This window comes from Rousettus aegyptiacus, unplaced genomic scaffold (genome assembly GCF_014176215.1).
Source record: "Rousettus aegyptiacus isolate mRouAeg1 unplaced genomic scaffold, mRouAeg1.p scaffold_m13_p_9, whole genome shotgun sequence".
NCBI lineage: Eukaryota > Metazoa > Chordata > Mammalia > Chiroptera > Pteropodidae > Rousettus > Rousettus aegyptiacus.
Window position 1 is genome coordinate 44,367,185 of NW_023416312.1, and position 12,138 is coordinate 44,379,322.

General features: G+C 38.3%; 1 protein-coding gene across 4 annotated transcripts in view; it reads right to left on the minus strand.

Moving 5' to 3' along the window:
* Window positions 1-12,138, minus strand: part of RPS6KA6 (ribosomal protein S6 kinase A6) — a 128,723-nt gene that overhangs the window by 79,737 nt on the left and 36,848 nt on the right. The window contains exon 2 of one of the 4 annotated variants that reach the window (XM_036226845.1): window positions 5,348-6,975. The exons of 2 other annotated variants lie outside the window; for them this stretch is intronic. The gene's annotated coding sequence lies outside the window, so the exon portion shown is untranslated. Of the gene's footprint in view, window positions 1-5,347; window positions 7,732-12,138 lie in introns of those variants that run through there. One more of the 4 variants, XM_036226844.1, reaches the window with a different exon arrangement.

Consider the following 12,138-nt stretch of genomic DNA (forward strand, 5'->3'; position numbering starts at 1 on the left):
TTGTTCTTTAGTAGCATGTTGTTCAATCTCCACATATTTGTGGTTCTTCCCACTTTCTTTCTGCAGTGATCTCCAGTTTCAAAGCACTGTGGTCAGAGAATATGTTTTTTATGAATTCAATCTTCTAAAATTTGTTGAGGCTAGTTTTGGTTCCACTCCCTCTTAAGCTTGTGATGTTTGTGCTGAGATTTCCAACTATAATCTAATGTGTGTATGTGTATGTATGTGTGTGTGTGTGTATAGTTTACCATCTTCTTTTCCCTGGATGCCTTAAGAATTCTTTTTGTTAATATTTTATAATTTAATATATTGTGTCTTGGAGAAAGCCTTTTTGGGTTGAGATAATTAGGTTTTCTGTTTGCCTGTTGTATTCAAAGATTCAGTTCTTCCATAGGTTCGAGAAATTCCTGTCAACTATTTCTTTGAATAAACTCTCTGTTCCTTTCTCCATCTCTTCTTCTGGTATACTCATTATTCTTATGTTGCTTTTTCTGATGGTGACATATAGTCCTTATAGAGTTTCTTTCATTTTTATTCACTTTCAAGTGTCTCTCTTCTTCCTTCTGCATTATTTCCTTCTTCGATATCACTAATTCTTTCCACCATCTGGTGAGCTCTATGTCTTAGGTTTGTTATTTCATTCTTCATTTCTTTTAGTGAGTTCTGCATCTCCAGCAGCTCTACTTTTTTAGAGTTTCAATATCTTTTGTAAAGTATTCCTGTTGTTCTTTAATTTTTTTCTAAGTTCTTTGAACTATTGGAATTTTTTGCATGCTGTTAAATGTTTTCTAAAGTACAATCTTAAATTCTCTTTTATTTAAATCGTATTCCACACTAAACTTATTTTCTAGAGATTTTTCATTTTCTTTCTGAGCTGCCTTATCACTTTGGTTGTACATGGTGTTTGATGGACTATTTCTCTACCTAGGTGTTAAGAGGCATGTAATCTTTTTAAAGAAATAATAAATAAAACTTGTTACAGTGATCTCTCTTTAGTAGGTTAATAAGGTTTTTCTGTTGATTTCCAGTACATGGCGCCCAAGCCTCTTCAATTGTCTATGTCTGTTGTATAGCTGCTCTGAAGCTAATGTTTCACATCCCCCTGGAAAGTTGGGTTACCTCCTCTGTGACTAGGTTACCTTGGTCCAAGAATCCACCCCCATGGGTAAATGTGAACGGCGATGGGAGTCTGAGCCTCTGAAAAAGCCCTGAAACCCTGGCAATCCTCAAATTGTCAGGTGTAATGCTCTGCTGCTCCTTTGTGAAGCAGCCCAACTGGATGGGGGTGGGGTGAATTGGGAGACACTAGCTTTGTATGTGACTGTTATCCCTCCAGTAATGCTAGTGCAGGCTTTAGCTGCTTTCCGACTATAACCCTCTCCCCACCCCCATCTCTGGGATGACTGCTGTGCATGTTTCAGTTCTGCCAGCAAGAGATCCTTGGTGATACAGTGCTCATGCTGGGAGGGTACGTGAGGTGGGGGGAGGACAGCACACTATGAGATGGTGGAAGATGGTAGTCAAGATTTGTGACTCAGCTTTCTGCCTGGCAATGGTGATTGCTAAGGCATAGCTGTTGCCCCTCCACACTCGGTCTCAGTCCTGCTCTCCACTCTGATTACTGGGCTACACAGCATGGAATATGCTGATCACTGGCAGGACTGTTGGGAGTTTTAAAGAGTCAAAAAAAAATGGGTAATTACACCCTCTGCCTTATCCTACAGAGAGCTCCGGGCTGCATTCAGCAGTACCCGCTTGCCATTCTCCTCCCTACTCGCGTAATTCACCAATCTTCAGATGCTTTGATGACAATACCTCTCAGAGGTTGGGTATTATCTGTAGGTGTTCAACTTGTTGTACTATAGAGGGGAGAGATCAGGGGAGATCCTTTATGCCGCCATGCTTCTGATGTGACTTGATTTCTGAATATTAATTTTTGTGTACTGCTATTATATTGAATTCACTTAATAGTTCTACTCATTTTTTGGTGGAATCTTTAGGGTTATCTCTATATAGTATCATGTCATCTTCAAAGAATGACAGTTTTACTTCTTCCTTTCCAATCTGAATGTGTTTTGTTTATCTTGTCTGATTGTTGTGGCTGAGACTTCCAATATTATGTTGAATTAAAGTGGTCAAAGTGGACATCCTTGTCTTGTTCCTCATCTTAAGGAAAATGCTTTCAGCTTTTCTCCATTTACTATAGTTAGCTGTAGCTTTGTCACATATGACATTTATTATGTTGAAATATGTTCTATTTCCATTTTACTAAGAGCTTTTATCATAAATGGAGCTGAATTTTGTTGAATTTTCCTACATCTATTAATATAATCATATGATTTCTATCTTTCAATTTGTTAATGTGGTGTATCACATTAATTGATTTTAAGATATTAAACTAAACTTGCATACCAGGAATAAATCCCACTTGACCATGGTGTATGATATTTTTAGTGTATTGTGGAACTTAGTTTGCTAATATTTTGGCGAAGATTTTTCCATCTATGTTCATCAGGGATATCAGCTGAAATTTTTCTTTTTTTTTTGTAATGTCTTTACCTGGTTTTGGATCAGGGTAATTAATGTTGGTATTGTAAAATGAACTTTGGCGCCTTCCCTCCTCTCTATTTCTTTGAAATCATTTAAGAATAGGTATTCATTCTTCATTGAATGTTTGGTAAAATTCACCTGTGAAGCCATCCAGTCTAGAATTTTTGGTTTGGGGGAATTTTTTGATTACTGATTCAATTTCATTAGTGGTAATATGTTGGCTCAGATTTTCTGTTTTTCCTTGAACAGTCTTGGGAGATTGTATGTTTCTAGGAATCTATCCATTTCTTCCAGATTGTCCCATTTGTTGGCATAACTGTTCATAGTATTTTCTTATAATCATTTGTATTCCTGTAGTGTCAGTTGTCACTAATTTATTTCTAATATTATTTGGGTCTTCTCTTTTTCATGATGAGTCTGCTTAAATGTACGTCAATTTTGTTTATTGTTTCAAAGAACCAGTTCTTTGTTTCATTGATCTTTTGTATTGTTTGTCAGACCGTATTTCATTGATAGCTACTCAGATTCTTATTACTTCCTTCCTTCTATTCACTTCGGAGTTTGCCGTTTTTTTTTTTTTCTTTCTAGCTCTTTTTAAGTGTAAAGTTAGATTGTTTGAGCTTTTTCTTGTTTCTTGAGGTAGGCCTGTATGGCGATAAATTTCCCTCTTAGGACTGCTTTTGCCATTTCTCATAGATTTTGAGTTGTTGTGTTTTCATTTTCATTTGTCTCTTGGAATCTTTTGACTTCTCCCTTGATTTCATTGTTAACCCATTCATTTAGTAGCATGTTATTTAGTCTCCATGTGTTGGTGTATTTTTTTAAAATTTTTCTTGTAATTGATTTCTAGTTTCATGCCATTTATGGTAAAGAAGATGACTGACATGATTACACTTTTCTCAAATTTATTGAGACTTCTTTCGTGATCTATCAAGTGGTCTTTCCTGGAAAATGTCCCATGTGCATTTGAGTAGAATGTATATTGTGCTGCGTTTGGGTGAAATGCTCGAAAAATGTCAATTAAATCCAACTGGTTTAGTGTGTCATTTAAGGATGATGTTTCCTTGTTGATATTTTTATCTGGAAGATCCGTCTGCTGGTGTCAGTGGGGGTGTAAAAGTCACCTATAATGACTGTATTACTGTCAATCTCTCCCTTTATGTCAGTCAATATTTGCCTTATACATATAAGTGTTCTTATGTTTATGCATAAATGTTTACTAGAATTACATCCTCTTGTTGGATTGATATCTTTATCATTATGAAATGCTCTTCTTTGTCTATTATAGCCTTTGCTTTAAAGTCTATTTTTTTTCTGATATAAGTAATGCTACCCTAGCTATTTTTTCATTTACATTAGCATGAAATACCTTTTTTCCATCCCTTTACACTTTGTGTCTTTTGATCTCAAGTGGGTCTCTTGAAAATACCATATGTGTGGGTCTTGTTTTCTTATCCGTTCAGCTACCTTATGTCTTTTGATTGCAGCGTTTAGTCTATTTACATTTAGAACAATTATTAATAGGTACCTAGTTATTGTCATTTTAGTATTCATATTTGCCCCCCTCCCCAATTCTTCTTAATGAAATCTGTTTAACATTTCTTGTAGAACTGGCTAGTTGATGAATTCCTTTAGCTTTTCCTGTCTCAGAAACTCTTTACCTCCCCTTTAATTTTAATTGATAGCCTTGCTTGGTAGAAAAGTCTTGGCTGTAGGTTCTTGCTTTGCATCACTTTGAATATTTTGTGCAAATCCCTGGCCTGCAAAGTTTCAGTGGAAAAACCAGCTGACATTTTTATGGGAGTAGTCTTGCAAGTATTAGATGTCTTTCTCTTACTGCTTTTAGGAGTCTTACTCTTTTACCTTTGCCATTTTAATTGTGATATGTTTTGGCATGAGACTGTTTGGGTTCCTCTTGTCTGGAACCCTTTTTGCTTCCTGGACTTGCATGTCTATTTCTTTCGCCAGGTTAGGGAAGTTTTCCATCATTTCTTTAAATTCATTCTCAATCACTTGATCTCTCTCTCTCTTCTTCTGGTACCCATATGATGTGAATGTTGGAACACTTTACGTTGTCCCAGAAGTCCCTTAAACTTTCCTCATTCTTTTACTCTTTTCTTCTTCCTGTTCTGATTGGATGTTTGCTGATACTTTGTCTTCCAAATAACTGATTTGACCCTCTGCTTCATCTAATCTTCTATTCATTCATTCTAATATATTTTTCTTTTCAATTATTGTATTCTTCATTATGACTGGTTCTTTTTTATGGTTTCTATGTCATTTTCTTCTTATTATTATCTCTATGTTGAAGTCCTCACTGAGATCATCTATTCTTCCCCTAAGTTCATTAAGCATCTTTATCACCAGTGTTTTGAAGTCTGAATCTGGTGGTTTGCTTACCTCCATTTCACTTAGTTCTTTTTCTGGAGTTTTCTCCTGTTGTTTCATTTGGGACATGTTTCTTTGTTTTCTCATTTTGGTTGCCTATGGTCGTTTCTATGTTTTAGGTCGATCTGCTTTGTCTACCATTCTTAGCCAGGTGGCCTTATGTAGTAGGTTTTCTGTGTGGTCCAGTGGCAGTCTCCCTGATCACCTGTACTGGGTGCTCCAGGACTGTCCCTTGTGTGAGTTGTGTGTGTTATCCTGTTTTAGTTAAGCTTTGATTGTTCTTAACATGTCAGTGGATGAGACAGACAATCATGCTAACTAGCTGTGAGGATTCCACACCTACAGGGTTATGAGCTGCTGTGTGGGGGCTGACCCCACAGAGTGGGACTCCCCCAGCGGGCTCACATACCTGTTGAGGCCACCCTTTCGGTGTGCTGCTTGTGGAGCTAATCAGGTGATGTTCCTTTGTGGTCTGACGCCAGCCTCCAAGTATGTTGGTTCTGTGGCCCCTTGGGAGGGTCTCCTGTGCAGTCCAAGGTCAGCCGCTGCCTGTAACTGCCCGGGGATACCTGGTAGGAGCTACAAAGCGATCCACAGTTGGTCGCTGCCTGTGCTGAACCTGGAGGCAAGTGGGAGAGACCACACTGCGAACCAAGGCAGGCTGCCACCAGTACCAAGGCTTTGGCAGCTTAGCAAAAGGTCCTGGGCACCCCAAGGCCTGAGACTGCCCATAAGACTTAGCAGCTGAAAGAGCCTTTAGGTGATACATTAGTTGGATGGGGCTGGGTCACAGGGAGTCAATGGGGTCTCTAGAGGTGGGCAAACAGTTGATTGTTGCTGAAAGAGCCTTCTGTCTAGAGGACAGAGTGGGGCTGGTTACCCAGCCAAATATGCCTCCAGCAATTTGTGAGTTGGGTGGGGATGGGGTCCCAGGGAGTTACTGGGGTAAAGGAAGCTGATTTCATGAGTCCAATGCAGATTCAGATATGGTATCAGTGCTGAGCCTGTGGCCACTCACAAAAGTCTCAGATCACACAGAGGTAAGCTGTTTCCTGCCTTGGGCCCACAGACCTGAGATTTGTTCAAGAGATATTTCAGCTCAGGTAGGAGCTGGCTGCCTGCCACCAAAAATTTGTCCAGAGGTGCAAGAGCTGAGGCCTGTTGATTGCTGTTGAATGAGCCCCCTGTTGAGAGCGCAGAATGGAGCTGGTCCTGAGCAAAGAGATTGCAATTTGCGAATTGGGAGGGGCAGGGTCCCAGGGAGTCACCTGGATGGAGCAAATGAATCTCACCAGTCCAATGCAGAATTGGCAGTGTGGAAGGAGGACTCAACACAGGCAAGATGGTGCCCACTTGTAGGCTACACAAAAGGAGGGCCCAACAAAGGGACACCAGTGCATGTCCCTCAAGCCCTTGCCCTGAAGCCACACAACTGAGTCTTTCCCCATGTCTTGGGAGCTTCCTGAGCTGCTGTCTTTCTGCTGGAGCCCAGGGTGAGTGTCTACGAACAAGTGAGTCTGAGCGTGGGCCCTTTAAGTGGATGTCTGGATTTCCAGGTTCCTTTCATCTCACCTGGATGGTCAGGATCCCCACTGATTTTCACAGCCAAATATTGTGGGGACTCCTCTTCCTGGCAGCAGAACCCTGGGTTGGGGAGCTCCAATGTAGGGCTGGAGTCCCTCGCATTCAGGGCACCCTCTGCAGCTGAGATATCCCACCCGGTGCTGAATTGCCACATGCGGGTGTGAGGCCAGCCCATTTTGTGTCTCCGCCTCTCCTACCAGTCTCAATATGGCCTCTTCTTTATGTCCTTAGTTATAGGTGATATATTCAGCTAGACTTCAAGTGGTTCTCCAAGTTGACTGTTTTATAATTTAGTTGTAATTTTAATTCAGTCATGGGAGGAGGCGAAGACAGCCTTTACCTACCCTGCCATCTTGACCAGAACCTATTTCAGATGTTTTACACGTAATTGTCTATCAGCCAACTCAAGATCGAGGGGGAACGTTTACTTCATGGAAACTGTTTTCTTCTGTCCTGAAAGTAAGGCTTTATTTCAGATGTAAACCCAAAGACCACTTCAGGTTTAGCATTTTCATACTCACCTAGAGTAGTGCTTCTCACACTTTCTGTGTAGACAAACCAGTACTTTTTCCCTTTCCTCCATCCCACTGCAGATCATACTTTTATAAAATATAATCAAAATGAATTATTTAGGAAAATAAAATTTAGATGTCATACAAAATACGATCCCCTTTTAAACTAATAGATTCCACACATAAAATTACGCTGTTAAATTTCAGTAGAAGTTTCTAAATGCTTATTCTCAGTTTCTGAACAAAGCTCATGTGAACTAGTACCAATCGGTTCATACCACACTTGGAGTAGACTAACCAAGAGAATCCACATATTAACAAACTTTTTTTTTTTTTTTGCAACATAAAACTCTCTGGAGAAAAAGAGTTTAGGGGTTCAACCAAATAATAAACTTTATCGCCATAAACATACCTATATTGAAAGAACTAACAAATTAAAACTGCTCCCCTCTGTAACTTTTTTTGCCTAGGATCTAGCTTGAAATCCAAGATTTCCCAAAATAATACAGAACTCTGACAAAGTGTGTATCTTGTCACAGAAGATCAGAGTGGTGTCATTCCATGGAGTTATTTTTACTGGATTTAAACTTGGAAAGGATATTCTTAAAAGTCCATAATTTTTCACTGATGAAAATGATGATCATTTGAACAAAGAGTATCAAATTTGAACATACCTATAGTATAACTTCAATGTCCTCTATAAAATAGAAGCATTAGAAAATAAAATTAATTTCTTATAAATGAAGTGCTAAATCAGGTTTTAAAATCACAAAATAATATCAATCAACCTGGATTAAAGAGAATACAAACACAAACTAGATATCATGGTGTTCTAAATGTCATATAACACCTATTTTTCCATCTTTATTGAAATATAATAGGCAATTAGCTCATTGTATTTACATTTTACAATTCAATGATTTTTTCAATTATATTTGGCATGCAATAATACAATTGTTTCAGTTGTACAATAGTGATTAGCGATCTATATAACTCAGTGATCAACCCACTAAATACAGTCCCTCTCTCTTCCCCCTTAGATGTTTATTACAACATTACTATTTGCTTTACGCTACACTTTATATCTCCATATCTATTTTCTAATTATCCATTTGTACTACCTAATCCTTTTGCCCTTTTTTCAGAGTCCTACTGACCCCCTCTCCCATGTACTAGCCCTCAAAATATTCTATGTATCTATAAGTTTATTTCCATTTGTTGTTGTTGATGATGATTTTGTTCTTTAGATTCCACTTATACGTGAAATCTCATGATATTTCTTTCTCTATCTGACACATTTCATTCAGTACAATACTCTCTAGGTCCATCAAAGCATTGTCTTATTCCATTCCTTTCCTTTTGATTTGTGTTTCTTTTAATCTGAAGTGAGTATCTTGTAGGCAGCTTAAGTGTCTTGTTTTCATATCCATTCAGCCACTATCTCTTTTGGTTGGAGTACTTAATTCTTTTCCATTTCAGGAACTTGTTGATAGAAATGTAGTTATTATCATTCTTTATTCACGTGTTTGACACATGCTTTTTCTTCTGAAAAAAGTTCCTCCAACATTTCCTGTAATACTGGCTTGGTCTAAGTTCCCTTAGCTTATTTTTGTCTGGGAAGCTCTTTATCTGCCCTTCGACTCTAAATAATAGCTTTGTTGGATAAAGTATTCTTGGTTGTAGATCCTTGGTTTTCATCACATTGACTATTTTGTGCCAAGTCCTTATATCCTGCATAGTTTCTTTTGAGAAATCAGCTGCCAGTCTTATGTATGCCCCCTTGGAGGAAACTAACTGCATTTCTCTTGCTGCTTTTAAGATTTGCTCTTTGTATTTAACCTGTAGCATTTTAATTATGATGTGTCTTGGTGGGGTGGGGGGGGGGCTCTAGTTTCATCTTTTTTGGGACTGTCTGAACTTCCTGGGGTTTTATGTCTATTTCCTTCACCAGTTTAGAAGAATTTTTCATCATTATTTCTTCAAATAGCTCTTCAACTTCTTGTTTTCCTTCAGGTACCCCCATGACAAGGATGCGCGCGCGCGTGTGTGTGTGTGTGTGTGTGTGTGTGTATAAATGTATTTAATTGTGTCCCATAGCCTCCTTATATTATTATTATAGTCTTGGCTTTCTTTTTCTTGCCATTCTGACTGAGCGTCCTTGGCTTCCCCATCTTCTATATAGGTTGTGGGATCCTCTTTTTTATTCACTTTGTTTATTCCATTTAATATACTCATCTCAGATAATGTGTTCTTCACTCCTGATTGGTTCCCTCTTATACTTTCCATTTCCATTTTTGTTTTTATCTCTTTGTTAAAGTTCTCTCTGAATTCTTCTACTCTTCCCCTAAGTTCATTGAGCATGTTTATAACCAGTGTTCTGAACTCTGCATCTGTTAGACTGCTTGACTCCATTATTTCTGGATTTCTGTTCTGTTCTCTCATATGGTTTTCCCTCTTTGTCTTCCCCTTTTGGTTGCCTTTTCTGACTGTTTCTCTGTACTAAACAAAGCTCTTAAGTCTCCTGGTCTTATTAGTGTGGATTTGTGAAGTAGGTGTCCAGTGGCACAGTCCTGAGAGGGGTTCAGCTGTAGGCCAAGTTTATCCCCAGCCTGTTCCCCTCTGGTGCCATCTGTTAAGATTCAGCAAGCAATACACAGATACTGTTCTTATAGTTGCCTCAAAAGGCCACACCAGAAACCAAGGCCAGCTGTCACCAGCACAAGTCTAGGTGCTGCTCAGCAAGGAGCACCTGACTCACTGAGGATACGCCTGGATGTGGCTTGGGTGGGCCCATGAGTTGGGGGAGGCAGAGTTTCAGGGAATCTTCTGTGCAGAGCAACCTCTGTTATCCAATTTATGAGGTCTCCACTATGGCGGTGCTGCATCTGCACACTGGAATGGGGGAGGGCTCAAGAGAGGAACAATGGATACTATTGGCTCTTCTTTACAGAGCAAGTCTCCCCTTGGACCTTACTTCGACAACTCAGTGTCTCCCTGTAGGTCCCTGGTGCTCCCTGCACAGCCAAACCTGCACTGGTGCTCAGAGCGAGCAGATCCGTCACTTCAAAAATCTGCTCACGGATACAGACCCTTTAAGAGGCTTCCACTACTGCTGCTGCTGCAGCCTCCGTCTCTGCTGCTCAGACAGGGCAGACTCATGTCCTCGCCCCGTCCTACCTTCTGCCATTTCGGGATGATTTCTTAGATTTCTCCCTAGTTGTAATGGCTTGTTCTTCTAAATTTTTCCTTGCTGTTTGCTCCTTGTTTCTGATTTGGTCACCAGGAGGATGAACAGAGCCTCTATCATCTATACCATTTTTTTCTCCCCCCCCAACACTTATTGATTAAACTCAAGAAGCTACAAGTCCAGATGTATATTTTCCCATCTGTTTTGTTTTTCAAGTTTTTAGTCGTTGGTAAACGAATGGAATTGTACATTATTTGTATAGCTGATAAGAGGCAGCCTATCAATTTTTTACACAGTAGATTAAATGAATTGCTAGGACACACAGACAACTACAAAGCAAGCCAAATGACACTGATCCTAATAACCAGACTCGAAGTTTTCACTCAGTTTTACTGACAAGGGCAAATAAATGAAAACAACCAAAGACTTTCCTTTCTCCTAATCCATATCATGTGACCAGGAGGGTGACAAAAAAAGGAGTCATTTTGTGCGTATGACTCCCACAAGTAGAACTACCTTTATCTGTCTCTTTCAGAAAAGCAAATCTCAATCTTTTTAGTCTCAGGAATCCTTTATGATGTTAAAAATTATTGAAGACCTCAAAGTGCTTTTGTTTTAATGGGTTATGTCTATTGATATTTACCACATCAGAAATTAAAACATAAAAAACAACTATTTATTGACTCATTAAAAATAAGCCTGCTACATGTGAGCATAAATATTTTTATAAAGATAAATATATTTTCCAAAATAACAAAAAAGAAAGAAGTGACATTGATTTAAATTTTTGCAAATCTCTAATATCTAACTTAACAGACGATAGTTGAGTTATCATATCTGCTTCTGCCATTAAGTTGTTTTGCTTTAAGTACAGAAAGAAAAGTCAGACAGACATGTATTTTGAAAAGGGAGGAGTATTTTATTAGCCTTTCCATATAATTGTGGTTATTTTTCTTTGATATGACACAAGAACTTGACAAGTATTAGTTTCTTAAAGGTTAGTTGCAATGGAGAATCTGAAACCATATCAATTAAGTGTCCACATTCTATTATATAATAACCCACTGATCGACCTTACATTTTGAATGAATTTTGTATTCCAGCCTGATTTGAAACATCATGTGTTAGTCATCTCAAAAATACTGGTTCACTGAGTGATGGAGATCTTGTAAATGTTGACAGCAGGAATCTCATCAGAAAATCTTTTGAGAATTAAGATATCAAGCTCATAATGGCAAATAAAACTTCTCTACAATTCTAATTTTTTTTTTGCTTTAAAGCTCAAATTTTATCATTAATAAAATAGTCAATTATTTTCCATCAAATAACAGGCTCATTCCATTCGTTTTTGAGAAATTATCTACCAAATACCCAATTTTAAGTAACTACAGTTTGTCAATCATTCTTTCAAGTAAAAATGGTTTTCTGTGAAAAAAGTGGCCAGTTCAGCTCACAATTCATAAAATAACACAAGTGCTTTATGTGTCCTCATTTCATCACACAATATTAAAAAGGAGTGTACTCGAGGTTGAGATTTGATAAATTTAATCTTTGTTAACACCTCACCAAGGGCATTAAGTAAAACTTGTATTTTTTTTAAAAAACTGCAAGTGTGAAATAGTGAAGAACAGTGACTACTGATACAATTTGGAGTTACTGCTTTGATTGTGCAAAGCTTCATAAAGTTTTACAAATAATATCTTAATATTATTATGAAATAGTGTTGACCTTGAAGATACCCTAAAAGCCTCTTGCAGATGCATGGGGGGTATCTTTGAGAACCACTTTGAGAATAACTGTTCTAGAACAGAGCCCTTAGTAAGGTTTAAAAGATTGGAATATAGAGGGCATAAGGGGGCAGTAAAGGAAGAAAAAAAGTCCAGCCTTTGAGGAAGAAACTTGAAAAAACCAGCCACT